Here is a 22691-nt window from a genome sequence, read left to right on the forward strand (position 1 = left end):
CGATGCTGTAAACTGTTATTCATGGGATTTTCTTAGCAAGGATATTGGAGAGGTTTGCTATTTCCTTCTCCTGTTTTCCCATTTTTCAGATGAGGAACTCAGGCAAATCAGGGTTAAGTGACTTGCCCAAGATCATATAACTAGTAAGTACCTAAGCTCAGACTCCAAGCCCAGTGTTCCATCCATTGCCCCACCTAACTGGCCTGTCCAAGGCTAGTTAAAAAAAAAAAACCCTCACAACCCTGTGAATATACAGAAGCAGAGAGTGAAGCTGCAGCTGAAATCATTATCCTCAGTAGTATTTCTACTGCAATTACTGCAATTCTAATTTGGCTTTTCTACTTCCAAATCTCATCTTCTTGCTGAGAAAAGTGGATTTTTCTATTATAGTAATAACCAATTATTAAATTAGGATTGAGGCTTTTTCTCTCTATTTCCTCATTTAAGGACCAGCCTGTGAGTCAGTCAGTCTCTGAAGGAGATTACTGATGAATGAGATTTTCAAATCCTCAGGGAATATGCTCCTTGAACTTGGAGAGGACCTGCACCAACTAGAAGACACTACTCCTGTTTAGAGTGCAAATAGAACATATTCTCAGTGAATTCCAGCCCTAAAGCATGAAGTCTATGCCCTTGAAGCCACCCATTGTGTTTGAGGATAACCCAGCTCAGAAAGGAGAAAACCAACCAGAGTGGTCTGGGTAGAGATGCACTCCTTTGTGCAGATTGCTGGAGGTGGCTGAGCCTCATGATCAAGCCATGTTCTCAGCAGGAGGAACTGAAGACTTTTAGCCCATCTCCTCATTAACACACCTGCCCCTTCATTAATTTTTCACCAATTAAGGTTGATTTTCATCTGTGATGGACACCTTCTTTTCCAAAGTATTTAAGTTTTCAGTCATCTCCATGGTTTTGCCTTTACTTATGGAAAGAGACCACTAACCATCAATTTATTGATTATCAGCTAGCCCAATTAATAAATTGATTAGGAATCACACAGAAACACTGCCTATCAGGCTTATCCTTCGTCTCATTGTCCCTAAACCATGTTCTCCATCCCTGTCCAGCTGATACACTCCATTCTAAACAAGCCATCTTTCTCTTTTCAGGCACTACCAACAATCCCAAACGTATAGTGTCTATCTGTGCCCTGAGTTCTCTCTCTACCCAGCCATTCCTTTAAAGCCTTCAGGGGATCCACCGGATCATATGACTCTGGATCTAGAGATGGGAGGGACCTCAGAGACCATCTAGTCCACTCCCTTCATGTTACATGGGTGACTTGCCCAAGGGCATGCATAAGGTTTTATATTAAGAGCTTCAAGGGATATCTAAGGTTATGTATCCAACCTACTCAATTTATAGATGAGGAAAGTGACTTGCTTAAGATCATGCAGAGGAATATAGATCTGGTGCTGAAAGAGATCTCAGAGGGTATGTAATGAAACCTTCTCATTTGACTGATCTAGGAACTGAAACTCAGAGGCCTTAAGTGACTTGCTCAGGGTTACACAGGTCATCAGTGACAGAGGCAGGATTTGAGCCCAGGCCTCTTTGATTCCAAACCCAAGCTCCTTCCATTCTACCACAAAATGGCCCCAATGTCAATCCCCACTTCCCCTTTCTGTGTCCAGGTAAGGAGTGTTGTTGTCAAGAAGCAATGTCTAATTTGATGATTCCAAGATGGTGGGAAATGGGAAGGAGAACAAAAGAGCAAGCCCGTTTAGTTCTGGGAGCCAAGTTGACACAACAATTTCCAGGGAGTGCTGTTCCCTTAATCCTCACTTTTCCTCTATCTCATCCTCTACCTTCCCCTCTCCACAGAGCCTAGCCCTGTGCTGGACAGGCAGTGAGGACTCAACAAATGGGGTTTTTTCCCAGAGTGAACTGACTTAAAAGCTAATGAAGTAGGAACTGATAAGTCAGATTTTCTTTGGCCATCATCGACTCAGCACTTTCTCAAAATTTCTTCAGCCTAAGAAGTCACAACTCTTCCACATCGACAAAGTTCTTGAAGGTTTTCCTTCCTCTTCTGTCCTCTGCTAGACTTTGGAATGGGGAAGAGAACAAAACATTCTGTTGAAATTCACACCAGTTGTTTTCTAAGCATAGCAGATTCACTATCAATGGTTCTTGTATTTTGAGACCGGTCACCTGGCAGCAAAGAGCATCTGGGTTCAGGTGTTCCATTATTCTGTTGCCTTAGCACAGCAGCTGTAGAAAAAAGGAGCTTTTCTGGGAGGCTATCATCATGGACTCAGGCTTTATAGACAGTCTGTCTTTTTGCTCTTTGATGACAATACTTGATGCCGTAATGCCTGTGGTGATCCTCAGATATGGGGAGCTGAGTGAGAAAGAGATGAAGCATTCCCATAAGGCTGTGGTAGACAGAAGGTTTTCCTAAGAAGCACGGGATGGTAGAGCTACCATGTCACCTTACGCCCCCTCTGACACATAAGTGAGAGTTACTGGATTCGATTGTTTCCATGATAGGATGCCTACAGGAGATTTATGTATCTTTGGTGCTGAAATGATGATTTTTATATTTGTTACTATCGCATAACCAAAGCTGCTGTATGAATCCTTTCAAACCTCTCATATAATCAATAGGCAAAGTTGGGGTAAAGGAAGTGACACTTTCAGGATAGAGTATTATGTAGACAGGAAACCAGATAATTCAGTTCAGTCCAGTAAGGATCTACCTAGTGTTTACTAGAGGAACCTTTCCATTTAGGGGAAGCATTTTTCCTTTAACATCAAAAAGTCCAAACCCTTCCTTACACCTTCAACCTTAGAACTCCTAGAGAGATGAGAATAGCTTAGTGAGATGAGACCATGGAAGGTAGCAGGCTCTAGTAGATACAGCACTGAATTTCAAGACAGGAAAATCCTGCCTCAGATGTGTACAGGCTGGGTGCTCTCAGACAAGTCACTTGACCCCTGTGGTTATCAGTTTTCCCCTCTGTAAAATGAGGGGGATGGAACTAGATGGCCTGTGAGACCTTTAACAGCTCTAGATTGAGGGTCCTGTGATCCCATGGATTCATTGAGGGTCTTAAAGGAATGACTTGGCAGAGAAGGTACTGAGGCAACAGATATAGACTATATATGCTTGACAGTGCCTGAAAGGGGTAATGGGAAGAGGGAGAAGGCAAGAGAGAGGCAGAAGGGGAAAGAGAAGGAGTGGGAAAGGGAGAGATGGCTTTGTTTAGACAGAGTATAACAGTGGGACATGGATGGTGAACATCTTTCAGGATTTGGAAGTAGCAGAGCTAGACTGGAATCCAAGCCCTACTACTGAGGACAATGGCTACAGCTGTAGTCTTACTTACTCTCTGATTTTGTACCATCCCAGGATTATTGTTTTTTTGTTTTCACTAGTCCTGCACACCCGGGTAAATATTTACCTGCTGCCTGATTTCACAATTATCAAGTGTCACTCAAACTTTTTGACATTTCTTTCATAAGTTTCTTTCAAAACTAAGGTCACCCATATTTTTATATTTATTTTCTCTGAATATTATTCTCTGAATTCTTTTGTGAGTCGGTAATATCAAAGTCTTACCCGATTAATTGGTACATTGAAGGGTGAAACCAACCCAGTGGTCTCTCCACTGCTATGAATTCTTTTTCTTACATCAGATGACCTTTGGTATAATGGAGTTTCACAGGTAATTTTGATATTGATGATTTGACTTGAATTCTTATTGGCACTGAAGGAAATAATTACTCACTTGCTGTCATAACTGCAGGACTTTATTTGGCTCCATTACTTTCCCCTTCACCAGGAGTAAACTCTAACAGTTTAAAATCTAACAGAAGTAGTCTCTGGAATTTGTCAGAGGGTAGTATTAGGAGTTGGACACAAGATAGCAGCCTTAGAGTCACCATGAAATGATATTATGTGATGTCATTAAATGATGACATTTGAAGAATTTTTCCTTTTCCTAAACTTTTAAGTAAACTGCAATATCCTGTTTGAACAGCAGATGTTATTGAAAGGTTGTGCTTATGTCCATCAAAGGCAATTAAATGCCCAAGAAGCATTTATTACGCACCTATTTTCAATTCAATTCAATAAAATCTATTAATCATCTACTTTGTGCCAGGAACTTTGTGACAGTCATGGGGGACTTTTTGAACTTAAGTATCACAACTAAGGGAAAACAAGCAGGTAAATTGCAAAAAAAACACATGAAGGGTAATAGTATATAATGATTCTAACAAGGTAGGCTATGACTAAAATGTGAAGGGCTTTAAATGACAAAGAGAAGAGTCTGTGCTTCATCCCAGATGCACAGGAGAGACACTGAAGTTTATTGAACGGTTTTATTGACTAGTGCTTTAAACGGTTCAGTAAATTGTAACATTGCTTTTGACCTTGAGATGTCACCAAAAGACTGTGTTATGCTCCTGAATGGAAAATAACGGGTCAGCAAGCATTTATTAAGTGTCTATTTTGTACCAGTCGTGGGGGACAGCCTTTGCAAAGATATGCAGATGGGAAATGAAGTGTCACATGGGAGGAACAGTAAACAGGCAAATCTTGGTGAATAGAGCTCCTGAAGGGGAATAGCCCCTCCTACCTTTCCAGTCTTTTTACACCTTTGCCTTTGAACCAGTGACACTGGCCTCCTGGCTATTCCACAGACAGGACACTCCACCTCTCAGCTCCTGGCATTTTCTCTAGCTGTTCCCCATGCTTGGAATGTTCTTCTTTCTCCTCTTTGCCTACTAGCTTCCCCAGCTTTCATTAAATCCCAACTAAAATCCCATCTTCTATAAGAAGCTTTCTTTAACCCCTCTTAATCCTAGGACCTTCCCTTGGTTAATTATTTCCTATTTGATCTTTATACAGCTTGTTCACATGTATTGATTTACTGTCTCCCCCTTACAGTTGGAGCTCCTTGAGAACAGCAATGATCTTTTGCTTCTTTTTCTATCCCCAGCATTTAGCAGGGTGCCTGGCACATTACAGGCACTTAATCAATGTTTATTGAATAATAGCATCATTTCTGTATGTAAGCAGGGTTGAAAGGGCTTTAAGTGACAGACAGAGGCATCTGTATTTGATCTAGACGTACTGGGAAGCCACTGGAATTCACAGAACAGATTGATTGACCAGACTTTTGGAATATCTCTGGCTGCTGAGTTAATGGCGGATCAGAGAGGAGGAAAAACCTTATATGGAAAATCCAGTTAGGAGCCTATAGAAATAGTCCGGGTGAGAAATGACGAAGTTTTGTCAGTGGAGAGGCAATGGATGCAAGATACTCTGAGGAGGCAGTAATGACAAAACTTGGCAACTGACTGGATATGAGGTTTAAGGGGTATAAGGATCATGAGATAGAGCTAGTGGCCAGGAAGGGGGGTCAAGGCTGGTGTCATGCAAATTTAGAGTAGACTTTGGGTGATTCTTTGCATTGCATATTGCATTCAGCAACACAAAATGTATTGTTGACTCTCACAACCAAATGCAGCATAACAGGATGTGGACAGATGAACATCAACCCAGCCAGGGATAGAGTCTCATGAGAACATAAAGCTCTAGCAAAGGAGAGGTCTCTTAATAGTAACCAAGAAGGCCTACTCAGGAAGGTGGAATTAGACCTGTGACCCACTGGCAAACTTGTGGGATAGTTTCAGCAACCTATTCTTATTACACCTGGGAACAATTAAGCCTTAATCCTACCAGCCTTGTATAACAGGAGTCGTTCCAAGTTTGTACAGCCACAAGGACAGCATGTAATTTCTGGTGCTAGTTTCCCCCAAAGCTGAGGAAGAAGCATGAGTGGAGGGAAGGGTCCACATTGGTCTATGACACTGCTTAATATTTTGGAGATGCTGGGGGCAGCTAAGTGGCACAGTGGATAGAGCACCGGCCCTGAAGTCAGGAGGACCTGAGTTCAAATCTGGCCTCAGACCAAACACTTGACACTTACTTACTAGCTGTGTGACTCTGGGCAAGTCACTTAACCCTAATTGCCTAAAATAAATAATTTTTTTTTTGGAGATGCTATTTGTATAAGAGAATTTACAAAAGGTGTGTTCACTGTCATTAAAGTATCTGCTAATTGTCTCCAAAACTTCTCTCTCCACATCAGGGGAGTTGGCTTCTTGGCCAGATATCAGGTGGTGGGCTGAAATCCTGTTTGTTTGACTCTTCACTCAGAAATCATAAATTTCAGGTTAAATATTCCTCTGGCAGAAGGGTGGGAGTTGGGTGTATGTGTGGAGTTGAGCAAGCACTCTGGGTGGAGTTAAATGGAAAAGCTTGCATCTGTCCATTGACTAGTCCTTGGTCACAATCCCACATATGTTAGATTCCCTGCTGAGGCAACCACCTGGGTCAGTCTCACTAGAGGATTCTGCTTCTGTGGTAGAGCCCCCTGGAGGACTCAGACTTGGGCAGCCCGAGGAGTAGTCATATCCTCAATACTAACCTCTTGGCAAGGTGAGGGGCACTTGTCAGTGGTGAACTAATGGGACAGGTCACAAGTCAGGTAAATTAAGGAAACCATCAAGAGCAGGAGGCAGGCATTAATAATCAATCAGTTTTATTGGTCAGTTAAGCAAATGCATAATTATTTAATGATAATCTCTTTCTTCCCCACCCCAATTCTTTATCTGTCTCTGGTATACAGCTTCCAGTGGCTTCCTGTCCCACTAATCTGAACATCTCCTTTCTTTCTTTCAGTAGCTACAGTATATTATCTATCCCCTGAGCCACTATCTTCTCAGGATCACACCATTTACTCCCTGCATCTTTCCACCATATTGGACCACTCTCCTTTGAGGGTGTATGAACAATAACAGAATAATTTCCTAAAGAGCTCCCTGCTTCCTGTTGGTTCCCCTGGTTGCAGGTTAAGTGCTTGGAGAAAAAATGAATGATTCCGGGAAAGCAAATTCGATGGACTCCTTCCCCATATGAGTGATTGTAATAAAGTGACTGTGAGGTTTTAGCTCATCTTAGTTGTTGTTGGCACCCCTGAATCTGTGAGGCCTGCCATCAAGAAGATGTAACCCTGATTTCCTCTTGTGTTGGTAGAAAAAAGTGGGATGTCTGGATATGGATTTATACACCAGAAATATTTGTCCTGTTCAATCTAGTCCTAGAAATGCTCACAATAGCAGTAAGACAAGAAAGACCAAATGCTGGAATCAGTATAAACAAAGAAGAAACAAAATTGTCACTCTTTGTAGAGGATGAGATCATTTACTTAGAAAATCCTGAGGAGTCAACCAAAACTTAAATGAAACAATAAATTCAGTTTTAGTTACGCAAAGCTTTCCAGTAACCTGGATTTTGCCTCAACCACAAATAGGCCAGGCGTTAAGCATAGGTAGATACAAAGTCCAGTTTAAGCAGAGAGCCCAAACTCTGCCTGAATGTTAAAACTTTTCCTAACCCATAATGCTTCATCTAAAAGAAATTCTTTAAAGCTGCAGAAGTGAGAACCATGTGGACTGAGAAGGGCATTATATTACCTCTAGGTTCTCATTAAAAATGAGCTCTTGATTGTAAGGTGGTGTTATACTTAGATAATAGATCATAGAATGTCAGGGCTGGGAACATCCTTAGATCATAGAAACAGAAACAAAAGAATGGAAAAAATGGGTGAAAATGTAAAATACCTCATTGGTAAAACAACTGACCTGGAAAATCAACCCAGTAACCTTGATTACATTAAATTGAAAAGTTTCTGCACAAACAAAGCCAATGCAACTAAGATTAGAAGGAAGGTAGAAAATTGGGAAAGAATTTTTACAACCAGTCTCTCTGATAAGGGCCTCATTTCTAAAATATATAGAAAATTGAGTCAAATTTATAAAAAATATGTCATTCCCCAATTGATAAATGGTCAAAGGATATGAACAGGCAGTTCTCAGATGAAGAAATTAAAGCCATCTGTAGTCACATGAAAAAATGCTATAAATCACTACTGATTAGAGAAATGCAAATCAAAATAACTCTGAGGTACCATATCACACCTATCAGATTGGCCAACATGACAAAACAAGAAAGTGATAAATGTTAGAGAAGATGTGGGAAAACTGGAACACTAATGCATTGTTGGTGAAGTTGTGAACTGATCCAACCATTTTGGAGAACAATTTGGAAGTATATCAGGGAAAGCATAATGGGGTAAGGACCTGAGAGCATGTGGGAGAGGAGCAGGGTCCTGAGGGTCGTGCAGAGGCATTCCTGAGTGTAGGTGAGGAGGAATGCAAGGGCAGGGAATGGAAGGGGCAGCACCAGGTGGCTGCTCAATTTCTTTCCTTCTCCAGGCAGCCAGCAGGGGGCATGTTCTTGGCATCCCCACCCAAGGCTATCAATATGATGAGAAGGAGGCATAGGTGCTGTAGGAGCCCTGGCCTAATTACAAAAATAAGGAAGTCAGTGTATTTTAGGAAATGAATCTTTCATCCAGCACATATTGGCTCATACTTGGTGGCAGTTAAAACCTTGCTTGTGCCCACTATGCCAGCAGCCACTGTACATCACAGCCAAAGGATTTCTGAAACTGGAGTCTGTAACTTTGCTGAAGAGAAGAAAATGAGCCCAGTTATCCAGGAGTATAATTATGTTGTTGTGAACAGGAAGTTTTCAGGTGCTGAATTCAGAAGGAATGCCGATTAGTGGTATAAACTACTAAGAAGCCTAGTACACTGCGCTGACATTTCTGAATGAGCAAGAGAGTGTCCTCCAGGAACGTCAAGGTTTAAAAAATGAAGAGTGAATAAGGACAAATGAGGATAGAAATGCACTTTCATTGTGTGCATGTGTATTTCTTTGCCATCCAATTTCTATACGTGGCTCTCCCCAGTTGAAGAAAAATTACTTGCTAAAACTTAACAGCATTTTCTAAAAGTGACTACAAAAATAGTCATATTTCTCAGCACTACATGGATCTTTTACAAAAACTGAGTATGCATTTGAGCAGAGATATATTGTATCTGATTCTAAAAAGGCAAAAATATTTACTACCTCCTTTAAAAAACCATAACACCATAAAAATAGTCATTGTTTCAAGGACCACTAACAATACACACAGAACCAAATGGAGCCTTAACAACAAAACCCTAAAGGAGGAGGTCAAATTAGATGTTACAGAAACAATGAGTAATGAAGTTAAAGAAAATGATAATTGAACAATTAACAAACATTTGTTAAGCACTTACAGTGTATGAGGCACTGTGCTAAGCACTGTGAATACAAAAAGAAGAGAGAGAATTCCTGCCTTGAAGGAACTTAATAATCTTTTTTTTGGTGAGGGGGGAGACTTGAAGCCTCACTTTAAAAGTTTTTTTAAATATTCTATTTTTTTCTCCAATTACATATAAAACATTTTTCAAACATTTTTTACATTTTGAATTCCAAATTCTATCCCTCCCACTTTGCTCTCCCCTCCCCTCTCCTCGAGACAATAAGCAATCTGATATATGTTACTGTGGTGGTCCCAATTGGGGAAAAGCCATAAAAACTTAAACTCTGCAAAAGCTGGAAGACCAAACATGGCGACCTATTAAAAAAAATCATAACTTTGATACTGAATTATCACTTAGATAGTGAGGCATAACTTAAGATACTACGACCCATGAAAGCCATAATGAGATAATCCTTACCCATATGTGACCAGTACATGATCAATACACAAAACTTACGTTTGGTATAACATTGGCTTAATGCCCAAGCCCATTACTAAGCAGAAAACCAAAAGTATCCACCAGTCAGTACTGATGCACTCTCTAGCTCCTCCTCCCTTTGCTTTCTATAATTACTGTGGGGTTTTGGGGGGTCTTTCACAGGGATCCACTGAATCGTCTGGCCACCGTCCCAGACTGAAGATTGCCCCTATCTTATAAGTATTCTCAATGATTGATTAAACTATTACCTAAAATCCATCTGGAGATCCTTGGCCTCTTCCTTCTGTACCAAAAGCAATGCCCCATAGTTATGTGGCAGGTAGAGGATTTCCCGGCCAGGGGAATTCCTGACCTTAAAATTGGCATTGTTGGCAGGATACCACAGGAATGTTAAGGGAGTAGGGGGTAGGTGTGTGGGGAGGGATTCCCTGGATGGCCCTCTGTTGGACACATGTGGACACAGCATAAGTACGGGGATGCCCTGAACATGCCAAAAGGCCTAGAGCCCCTTCTGACAGAATTATGTTCCAATAGGTCAGGAAAAGAAGGGTGACAAGTAGTGGCAGATACAAGAAGGCCCCTTTGTCATAGCATTGAAGAAAAAAGCCATTACCAAGCTCCTAGACTCAGAAGCTGAGAATAGAAAGATGCTGGAGGAATTCCACTTAGAAGAAACATGTAGAGACACTGGTTTGCCCGTTAGCCAGGTTGAAGGGAGTTAAGCATGTAGACAGGGAAGTAAATCATATGAGACTCCTATTCATTTTAAGAAATCACAGAGAGCTATGAGTAAATCGATAAACTATAGGTTCCTTAAATTAAAACATACTCTTAAGTGTGATAATTGGGGTAGATTAAATCTTAATATCAGCTTGTCACTTTCACAATTTTTGGCAGTGGATTGGCCAGAAATTGTGGGTCCCATAATATGAAATGATGGGAATAAGTAGCATTTGTATAAATTTAATGCTACGGTCAGTATTGAAATCATAACCCCAGGTTCTGTGTAATACCATTTGGAACATAGATCCAGGTAACTGAATTCACTGTGGTCACATTTTAAGTGAAATATTGTCTCTGCTAATTTTTAAGATAAGTCAGAATGTATTATATGATGTGACACTAAGATAAACTGGGAAAATGCATAGATCTGGAATTTGTTAACTGACAGTGACCTTCAGCAAGTTAACCTCAGTTTACCTCACATGATTGGAAGGTGCTTAACACAATGCCTGACAAATGGCAGGCACTGTAAATGTTAACTATTATTGTTAATTCTTTTATTAGATGAGACCAGTATAAAATGCCAATGGTGATGAGCTGCCCAATTTTCTTTATAAGGTAATTTGGAAACGTTCAACAGGATAGGAGTCATTTGATTGGTAATGGGTTTGTTTCAATTTCAAATGCATAATAATGCTTCAAACTGGTAAACTTTTGTATCAGATATGTCAAGCAACTTTTAATAATTTGGAAGTTATTAAAGTATCAACTGAAACCAAAAGTGGAAAAATTGTGTAAAACCAGTTATGTTATCAGCCCTGCTAACCCTGTCTTACAATGTTTTGTAACTGCCATGTGGAGAACTAGATATTTCCACTTTGCCTTATAAATGTTGCAGACTGTTAACTAAGTTATTTGGGGTTATTGTTTTAATGTTAAAACCTAAAACTGGTCATTGATTACTGTGTGGAAAGGAAGGGATGAGGGGAAAGCCTTATCCAGATTGGTTCTGCTCATTCAGAGCATTCCTTCTTGGGGTATGAGGGTATGCAGCAAGGTTAGTCTATTCCACCTTGGGGGTGGTGGTGGTGGTATCAAAGAGCATAGACCACAGCAGTGCAGAATGCATGATGCCATGTGGGAACCCTGCAAGTGGGTAGCCATCGAAGGATACAGGGAAAATTCAGTCAGTGCAAAAAAACTAAATTATGACAGAAAATAGGAGACTTGCCGAGCATGTGGCAGTCTGGAAGAAGAATATATCATGGGGTGGGCAGGCAGGAGCATCAGAATCAGCCCCTTCTCTTTTTGTAAACTTGCTAGATTCCTGGAAATCATCTGGAAATTCCACCCTAGGAAAAGAGCATGTTATGGAGTTCCTAAACAATGACCTTGGATTGCTGAGGATTTGCAAGTTTATATATAATATAGATATGATTTCTAATAATTGGTTTTTACACCAGGACAAATTTAAATTTGAGACAAAATGAAAACAAGTGAAAGATGTTAAGTGAAATCTCTTATGTAAATGAGTCTTCCTAAATGTTTATTTCTTATTGTACCTCCATGAGAGTAAAAATAATTGTATCTAGCCCTAATTAGTGAAACTTGCCATTTTTGGTAAAAGCTCTTGGGACTGTAACTCATTTTATTTTGGGGTTTGAATTTAGGTCTAGTTATCTGATGAATCATTAAGTCAGTAATCCACCATTTGAGAGAAATGCCACAAACTACTCAGAGAGAAAGTGATCCTGAACTGTTACAGGTTGAGGTCTGTATCTGGGAAAAAGCCTAAGAAGACAACCTTGGCATCAACCTAAGGTGAGATTCTCCTGGCTTAGTTTCCTCATTGTGTTCCTTTGAACAGGAATGTTTCCCACTTGGCTATTCCTGAATCTGGAGGTGAGGTAGAATTATTACTACACAGTTGGTTGTTAAACTGTGACTCTTACCTGAAATCAAACACAACTAAGGATGCTTTATTTTATCATACATGGGCCCTTAGGCTTAAGCCTGAAGGACTAGTTTGATGATGTTATAATCATCTTCCTGCTTTTCCTTTTATAGCAAATTCCTATAATCAGAGCAAGTGGTAGGTAAAAGATATGAGCACAATACAAGTATATGAGATCTTGCTGTTTCAATAGGAATGTGTAGTCATTCCATATCCCAAACAACTAGGTAAATTAGTACTCAGGCTTGTCATCTGCTTGCCTGTATAGTCATGCGAAAGATTAAGTACCTGAAATAGCTTATCCTTTCTGAATAATATGGGAATGATTAGGCAAAGATAAAAAAAAGTTTGGGAAACAAAGCTATGAATTTAAAAATTTGTGGGATGGAAATCAGAAACATCTTCATTTTGGTTTGGAGAAGATAATTTCAGTGCAAACAATTTTCTTTTTTCTTTTTTATTTTTTTGGTGGTGAACCTCAATGTTTTGTACTCAGAACTAGATAAATCTAACCAAAAACTAAGCAAGAAAGAAGTGAACAAAATTTTAGAAAAGTTACATATGAGAGAACTCTGGAGAAAACTGAATGAGAATGGAAAGGAATATACCTTTTTCTCAGTGGCACTTTGCCTTATATCCATTATATTATATTATTATATATTATGTTACGTCACGTCACGTCACATTACGTTACGTTACGTTACGCTACGCTACATTACATTACATTACATTATATTTATTATATTATATTATATTATATTATATTATATTATATTATATTATATTATATTATATTATATTATATTAGCTGCCCCTAATAAGGCTGTCCCTAGCCCACATACATGACTGAACTATTCACATTGCCAAAATAACCTCCGACCTTTAGGGCACTTTACCCATAGCAACAGGGCAGCTAAGTGGCACAGCGAATAGAACACTAGGCTTGGAATCAGGAAGACTCATCGTCATGGGTTTAAACCCCCTGCCCAAACCTCACTGCTACCTCTAGAAGCCAGAGCAGAGATGGAGCAGTTGCCATCTGGGAAATGAGTATACTAATGGGAGGGGGGGAAGGGAGAATAACTTCATAGTCTGTGCTAGGTAGGCGTGACCTCACTTGTTTTGCACAACTGCCCCCTAGAAGGATGTATTATTATCCCTATTTTACAGATGAGAAACCTGAGACTCAGAGAACTTAGGTGTCAGAGATGGGCTTTGAACTTATGTTTCTTCAGTCTCCAAGTTGGTCATTCTATCTGTTCAACCACAATGTCACCTTTTCTTTTTTGTAAATCAAACAATCAAATCAGTAAATACCTACAGAAATCAATTCAGTCCATTCACTGGAAGATCAAATGCTGAAGTTGAAGCTTAAAGACTGTGGCCACATCATGAGAAAATGGGATGCATTGGAAAAGACCCTAATAATGGGAAAGATAGGAGGCAAAAGGAAAAGGAAATGGTAGAGAATAATATGGATAAATAGTGTCATACAAACAATGAACATGAACTAGGGCAGACTTCAGAAAATAGTGGAAGAAAGAAGGGCCTAGCATGTTGTGGTCCAAGGGGTCAAAAAGAGTTACACAAGATTGAATGACTGAACAACAGCAATGAAGGAGAATGGCTATGAGAAGAAGTAGGTGAAACCTGGAAAACTTCCATGGAAGAAAAGGAGTTCCTACTTTACGCTATTACCACATACTAGGGGCAGGTATAGGACTTTCACCACAGAAGGGTTGGAGTTTGGGGAGCTTGATGATTCAACAATCCAATTATCCGGTCCTAACCTCTCTGCATACAGCCAACCTCACACCTCCAACTGTCTACTGGATATCTTCAGTTGGATATTCTGTAGATATCTTGAACTTAGCATGTCCAACACTGAACTCACTATCTTACCTCACCCCCCCAAAAAAAATCCCATCCCTCCTTCCTACTTAGCCTGTAGCTGTTAAGGGCAGCCCAGTATTGTCAACATCACCCAGACCACCCAGGCTTGCAAGCTAGGGGTCATCCCAGATGTCTGACACTCTCTCACCTCCTCATACCCAATCTGTTGCCAAGATCTGTCCATTTCCCCTTCCTAAAGTCTTCTGAATGCCCAGTTCTCTCCTCTAGCACTGACAACACCCTGGTGTATTAAATTTAACTAAAATTAATTAATTTTAATTAAAATTAATACTTTAATTCACTACTGATTGGAGAAATGCAAATTAAAACAATTGTGAGGTACTATCATACCTATTAGATTGGCTAAGAGGACAGAAAAGGAACAGGACAGGTATTGGAGGGAATATGGGGAACATGAGACATTAATGCACTGTTGGTGGAGTTGTGAACAGATTCAAACATTCTGTAGAGCAAGTCTTAACTATGCCCAAAGGGATATACAACACTATGCATACCCTTTGATCTAGCAATACCATTACTAGGTATAAATCCCAAAAGAGATAAAAACCAAAAAGGAAAAGGACCTATATGTACAAATACATATGTATATATACATATACATATATATACACACACATCACACATACACACACACACACACACACATATTAGCAGTTTTCTGGGGGCAAAAATTAGAAATTGAGAAGATGCCCATCAATTGGGGAATAGCTGAACAAGTTGCAATATGTGATTAGGATGGAATACTTTCATACTATAAGAAATGATAGGGGCAGCTAGGCGGTGCAGTGGATAGAACTCCAGCCTTGGACTCAGAGGACTCAGATCTGCCCTCAGACACTTGACACTTACTAGCTGCGTGACCCTGGGGAAGTCACTTAGTCCCAATTGCCTCGGAAGGAACAAAAAAATGATGAGCAGGATCCTCTCAGAAAAGCCTGGAAATACTTACATGAGTTGATGCAAAGTGAAATGGACTATGCACAAAGTAACAGCAATATTGTAAGATGATCAGCTATGAATGACTTAGCTATTTTCAGCAATATAAAGATCCAAGACAATTCTGAAGGACTTATGATGAAAAATGCTATCCATCTCCACAGAAAGAACTGGTGGTCCCTGAATACAGATTAAAGCATGCTTTTTTTAAACTTTATATTTCTTGATGGTTTTTTGGTCTATTTTTTCTTTTATAACAAAACTAATATAAAAATATGTTTTACATGACTAAACATGTATAACCTATATCAAATAGCTTGCCTGCTCAATTGGGGGTGGGCAGGGTGGAGATTGAGGAGGAGTAAGGGAGAGAATTTAGAACTCAAAATTTTTAAAATGAATGTGAAAAATTGTTTTACAAATAATTGGGGAAAAATAAAATACTAAATAAATATTAACAACAACAACAACTTAAGTGGAGCATCCCACAGAACCTTTACATCATGTGAATTTACCCATGAAGTGGAAAAGGGCAGGAGGGAAGCAGGACGGGGACTGCACCCCTGTGGAGGAGGGGTTGGCACATGGTTCCAGGACATGTGGAGCCTGGACACTGAGAAGCAAGAGCAGGAGGAGGAACACACGGCTGGTGGGGCCAGCCACATGAGGGCCTGGCTGGAACTGAAAAGAAGAACATGCTGGCAGGCAGATACATGAGGGCTGCACGTGGAAACATTCAGGATAGGACAGGCCACATGTGGTGGGGACCAGGGATAAACACACTGTACACCCACATGGATGGACAAAATACCAAAATGCAGGGACCAAACTCTCAGGCAGGTGGACAGACTGAAACCAAGGTCTCCTCTCTCAGCAGTGGAGGTCTCAAGCCAAGTCCCGATTCAGCAGTGGTGGTGGCCGTCTCTCTGCAGGTCTGTTCTGCTTTCACTTGGAGAATTTTTTTAGCTTTTTCTTTGGGGTAGAGGGTTAGTGGTGGTAGGAGGCCACAGAGCACCAAGTTGAGGGACAGGAGGAGAAAGAGATCCCAGTACAGTATGGTAAAGCATAGGTGTTTTCTTGGAATGCAGATTTCTTGTAGAATTCCTTACATGAAGTCCAATTTGTATAATGTAAATTTCCATAAGGCACTATCTGTCTGTACTCCTTTCTATCCTCATTCAGTCTTCTCCAGAGGTCTTTCATATCTAAGTTTTGTAAAATTCTATTACTCTTCTTAACTTCTTTGTTATTCATTTTATGGTTAGATTTATATAGCTCTCAGAGCGAAAAGTTGAGGTAACCCACTATTATAGTTTTCCTGTCTATTTCTTCCTGTAACTCATTTAATTTTTCCTTTAAGAATTTGAATCCTATGCCATTTCCCAAATATGTTTACTACTGATATTACTTCATTGTCTGTCATTCCTTTGAACAAGAGGTCGTTTCCCTGCTTACCCCTTTTAATAGGGCTATTTGTGCTTTTGCTTTGATCTCAGGATCATGACTGCCACCCCTCCATTTTTTAATTTAGCAGAGGTATAACAGTTTCTGCTCCAGCACCCTATTTTAACTCTGTGGTTCTCTCTTTGTTTCAAGTGTGTTTCCTGTAAAACAAACAAACATATTTTTGGATACTGCTTTCTAATACATTTTGCTATCCCCTTCCACTTTATGTGTGAGTTCATACCATTCAGTTAGGATGAGAACTATACATTTCCCTCCATCCTATTTTCTTCTGTTTCTCCTTCTCTCTCTCTTTTTATCCTGTCTCCCCTCTCATTTTGGTTTTGCATATGACCACTGTATTCTTTTATCAGCCTGCCCTTTTATCACCAATTTTTCTTTCTCTTTTACCATTCTCTTAATTACCTCTAGAGTAAGATGGATTCTTATGACCAATTGATTAAGTATATGTAGATACAGATATAAAATAGATATAGATATTTTCCCTTTTGCGAACCAATGTAGATGTGTCTGAAGTTCAAGCATTGGCCACTCTCCCCTGTGACCTTTTTCCACTCCAGGGTAAAAGCTCTTCCTTGAACACCTATTTTATATGAGATCATTTCCCCTATTCTTTCTCTCCCTTCTGCCTTCTCCCAGGGCACCCACATTTCTCACCTATCCCTTTATTTTACATCATCCCAACCTAACTGGCTTTCTATATAAAACCTTCTTTTTATGTAAAATCCCTCTATCTGCCCTAATAATGACAAAATTCTTAAAGATATGCTTATCCTCTTCCCTTATAGAAAAGTAGACAGTTTAACCTTATTGAGTCGCTTATGATTTCTCTTTCATATTTACCTTTTAATGTTTGTCTTGTATTTGAAAGTCACATTTTCTCTTCAGCTCTGGTCTTTTCATCAGGAATGCTTCAAAGGTCTCTACTTCATCAAATATCCATTTTTCCCTCCATGTGTTTCTGTAGAGAGCAAGCCTGTGGTCAGTAGAAGGTTCTCAGAGTGTGTGTCTTCAACCCCAAATGTCATGTCTGCTGAGTGTTCTGAGGCTAGGTGTGCTTCCACAGAAAGTAAGCTCGTAGTAACTGGAATGTTCCCAGAGAGAGTGTTTCCTGCTACAAGTATCTTTTTCTCTGAGTGTTCAGAGAGTAGATGTGTTTCCACAAAACGCAAGCCTGTAGTATCTGGTGTAAGAAAGAGACTGGAAAGCCTCTCTGGGCAAAGAAACCAACCTTGACTATGGGAAGCAAAGGTGGGGTCTCAGACCACACTGGGCAGACTATAGACCCCACCAATGCTTTTCTCAAAAGTTGGTTTCTTTACCTGGAAAGGCTACCCAATTTCTTTCTTACACTGGAATGCTCCCAGAGAGAGTGTCTCTCCTGTCACAAGTATCGTTTCCTCCAAGTGTTCAGAGACTAGATGTTTTTTTCCAGAGAGTGATCCTGCAGTAAGTAGAATGTTCCCAGAGAGACTGTCTCCTGCCACAAGTATCTTTTCCTTTGAGTGTTCAGAGAGTAGATGTGTTTCCACAAAATGCAAGCATGTAGTATCTGGTGTAACAAAGAGACTTGAATAAATAAAATAGATAAACCATTAGTTAGCTTGATTAACAAAAAGAAAGAAAAAAAGCGAATTATCACTCTCAAAAATGAAAGGGCAAATGCATAATCAAAGAAGATGAAATCAAAGTAATGCTTAGGGGTTATTTTGCCCAATCACGTGCCAGGAAAACTGACAATCTATATGAAATAGATAAATATTTATGAAAATATAAACTGTCCATGTTAACAGAAGAGGAAATAGAATACTTAAATGATCCCACCTTAAAAGACGACGTTGAACAAGACATAAAAGAGTTCCCTAGGAAAAAATCCCCAGGACCAGATGGATTTAAAAGTGATTCTACCAAGCATTTTAAAAACATTTCATCCCAATACTATGTAAATTATTTGAAACAACAGGTAAAGAAGAAGTCCTATCAAATTCCTCTTATGGCACAAATGTGGTTTTGATATCTAAACAAGCCTGTGGGAATATACACACACTAATACATTTTTGGTGGAGCTGTGAAATGACATATCCGTTTGGAAAGTAATTTGGAATTATGTGAAGAAAATAACAAATATGTCCAGTCCTTAAAAAAGGATTCCGTTACACCCCAAGGAATCCATTAATAAGAAAAACTTCCCCATATACTCCAAAATACTTATAACAGGGCTTTTTGTGACAGCTATGAATTGGAAGCAGAGCAGGTGTTCATCAACTGGGGAATGGCTAAACAAGGCAAGGAACACGAATATCATGGAATACTGCCACCACGCAGTAAGAAATGATGTGTGTGATGAGTACAGAGAAGTATGGAAAGATCTTTGTGAGTTGATTCAAAGCGAATTAAGCAGAGCCAAGAAAACAGAATATGTATGCATATATATATACATATGTGTGTGTACATAGATATAGACATATAATCATTTTAGATCAATTGAGCCCCAATAAGGGCCAAAACCCTAAATTAATCTTTTTCTCTCTGAGTGAACTAAACACCCCCAGCAAATTCCAGGACCAGATAGAACTGATCATCATTCTTCCTGTTTGTTATCACTAATCCCAGGATGTCTGGGACCAGATACTCTCTTGAATAACGGGACTTTTCTTATCTTGAGTTTCAAATGACACTTTGACATTCTTCTGTTTTATTGTATTCACAACCTATTCAATTAAGAAAATTCCTTTCCCATGCTGTATGTTAAACAAACATATGGAGGCTATGTTTTTGTTAACATAGACATTCTGAGTCTGATCACTCTAAACTGTATAAAACCTCTCTCATTTTGTTTAATCTCTGAGCCAGAATCACATTCTGGCTTCTATGTACATGACTCACTAGCAAAAAGGGAATAAACTATATAATCATGCATCACCTAACTTGTTTGACTTCTTTAACCAAACTTTCAGGTTGACAGCAAATATACACACATCTATTCATACACACACAGACACACACACACACACACACACACAGAGTAACTAAAATAACTGAAATGGAAAAAATGACACACAAAAAATTAAAAGTACCTGTAACAAAATATTAAAGATCAAGTGGGACTGAAAAGGAAACATTAGAAGACACCATCACCCTACCCTGTTCAGGATGTGAGAGGTCCACAAGTGTTACACATTGTACACCTTTTCCACATGCATCAATCAGTTGTGCTCATTTTTTTCCTCCCTAAAACAAAAGTACAATTTGTTACATGGCATGGCTCTCCAGGATGGGGAGACGGAGGGATACATGGGATACCTTGGTGATGTGAAAAACAGAAAACATCACTAAAAAAATTTTTAAGGAGGCTAAGCATCTCCAGGGTAATAATGGAGGGCAGGAGGAGGAAAGAAAGGGGTTTGGTTTAATGACTATCAGTAGCAGATGTTAAACTATACTACAAATCAATGATTATGAAAATAATTGTTCTTAATGATTCTAATTTCCAAGATTAAGAGCCATTCTCCAATAGGGCAAAGGAAAAGGGCCTTTTCAAAGGAAGAAATCCAAGCTACCAATAGCCCTATGACAAAATGCTCTAAATTCCCCATAATGAGAGAAGTGCACATTAAAGCAACTTTTTTCTTTCAGTCTGTAAATCATAGAGATCCGCAAGTTCTGGGACAGTCCCCTCTTACTGTTCTATGACAAGGTACATGGAAATGCCCCTTTCACCAGATGCTGGTTGAAACCAGAACAAAAACAAATACACAATTAAACTAATGACACCAGAGGGAGAAGGGAGGGGAGGGAAGAGTTCTAGACTGTCTCCCCTCTCCCCAGCCCTGAGGCCAGGCCAAGGATGAGAGGAGGGAGGAAGAAAGGATGGAAATGTCCACCTGGGGAGGGGATGGAAGGAGTGTCCCCAAAGTCTTCTCCCTGACGGCCTCCACTCCACAGCCCCCCAAGTCCCAGACCTTCATACCAAGGTCTGGGCAGGCAGGAAGCTCCAGGCAGGAACAGCCCTGGAGGAGCAGGTACACACGAGTACACACACACACACACATAAGTACATACTTACATACACACATACACACATACACACACAACACAAACAAGGGTATTAATACTCCCATGACCGCCCCCCCCCATGCACACACAGCCCCTCGGCACTAAGACAAGCCAATTGGTGGTGGGGGAGTTCAGGAGAAGACAGAAGAGAGGGCAGAAGAGAATATAAGGGGGAATGCAGAGGGGCAGGGGGAGCCTTGGCAGGAGGTGGAGGGGACGCTTACCTCACACACAGTCACGCAGGAAAGTGCAGGAATTTCTGGGATCTCTCAGTTGACGTTGGGGGTGGAGGTGTGGTGGGGGCAGATAAGGGCAGGGGGTTGGGGGCGGGAAGATCTCCAGCTGCCCCCACCAGATTCAGGGGAAAAGGGAACTCCCTCCTCCGACAAAAAGCACTGACCATGGCCAAGGGTAGGGGGGCGGGTACAGTGACGTCACAGTAGCGTAGTGGAGTACATACTTAAAGCACAGGGAGGAGGAAGGAAAAGAGGGTGGGGCTCTGTGATGTCACGCCCAGAGGAGTGAGAGCACCCCCCCAGTCTTTTCTCTCAACTCCCATCACCCAGCCTTGGGGAGGGGAAGGAGCCACAGTTCTTGGAGGAGTGCCCAGGACTGAACCAGGTCCCACTTTCCTGGGGGCAGCTGCTGGGGCTGGGCGGAATGGGGTGGGACGGCTGAGCTAAGCTTGGGGCTGTCAGGGTTCAGCCTCTTTATGGATAACCTGGAGGGGGAGGGCTGGGATGGCAGGGGCAGGGTGTCCTGGGCTCCACTTAAGGGAACAGCCCAGTAGCTGAAGCAGCAGCAGCAGACCACCAGCCCCTGAATGGGACTTGGATTCCTGACAACCGCCAGAGCAGAGGAGGAAAGGGGCAGTGGATAGAGCTCCATCCTTAGAGTCGGGAGAATCTGAGTTCAAATCCAGCCTCAGACACTTGACATTAGCTCTGTGACCCTCTGCAAGTCACTTAACCCCAATGCTTCACAACAAAAAATAAAAAAATCGTTTCAAAAAAACTGTCTAATTTCACCTCATGAACATTCAGCATCCACTTATTGGCCTGATTGAATTGTTTCATAAAATACTTGTCTACATCCTACTTCTCTAATGTGAGAAGACCTTATCCCAATCTGACCATTTGCCGAAACGAGTTTTCAAGGATTTACACAACAGCTTAGGTCAAATGAGATATCAACAGATATAAAAAACATCACTTCAGCACCAAAGACACTGGAGAGCTCTCCCAGATATCCTCTCAGTAAACCTCCTAATCTGGCAATACTCACCTATGCATCAGAGGGAGCCCAGGGGGAGCACAACCATGAGCAACTAGGTGAGGCAATGGTTAGAACAATGGGCCTGGAGTCAAGAAGTCTCGACTTCCTGAGTATAAATGGCCTCAGACACTTAGTAGCTGTGTGACCCTGGGCAAGTCACCTAACCCTCATTGCCTGAGTTTCCTCATTATCAAATGAGCTAGAGAAGGACATGAGAAACATTGCAGTATCTTTGCCAAAAAAAACCCCAAATGGGGTCACAAAGAGTCGGACACAATTGAAAAATGACCCAACCAAGCACAGCCATACTGTAATTCTACAAAAACATCATGTGTACCTTGGTCAGATCCACCCAGATCCACATTGGTCATTTGTCGTTACCACAGACAACAATGTATGCTGTATCATCATCATAGAAAAAAGACAGATGCATTACAAAATCTAGGTCCAGGGAGATCACTTCCCAGAAAACTTCATTTTTCCTACAGCTGCTTTGCTCTGTTATCAGAATAATGAAAGGCATGACCCAAAATGTTATTTCATTTCTTCTTCCCAATCTCAAAACCATTGACAGTGAATTGGTAAAGGGCTGGTGCCAAATTCACCCAGGTACTTTTAAATTTCAATTCCATGTCCTGTGTGATAAGACTAATGTGTACCAGTATTTCTCCTCAACATGGGTTCCATCCATGCCTCTTCCTTCCCTAGTAAAAAAGCA

The 22691-nt window shown here is 40.6% G+C and overlaps 1 long non-coding RNA gene across 1 annotated transcript; it reads right to left on the reverse strand.

The window, feature by feature from the left end:
• Positions 1-6540: 6540 nt before the first annotated feature.
• On the reverse strand, positions 6541-21102 carry LOC110202172 (uncharacterized). The gene is made up of 4 exons (XR_002322652.2): positions 20923-21102; positions 19786-19873; positions 17486-17603; positions 6541-16782 (listed from the first exon to the last, which is right to left on the reverse strand). It is a non-coding gene; the product is annotated as an uncharacterized LOC110202172 (long non-coding RNA).
• Positions 21103-22691: the final 1589 nt, after the last annotated feature.

This window comes from Phascolarctos cinereus, unplaced genomic scaffold, assembly GCF_003287225.1.
Source record: "Phascolarctos cinereus isolate Bilbo 61053 unplaced genomic scaffold, phaCin_HiC Scaffold_8;HRSCAF=390, whole genome shotgun sequence".
Taxonomy (NCBI): Eukaryota; Metazoa; Chordata; class Mammalia; order Diprotodontia; family Phascolarctidae; genus Phascolarctos; species Phascolarctos cinereus.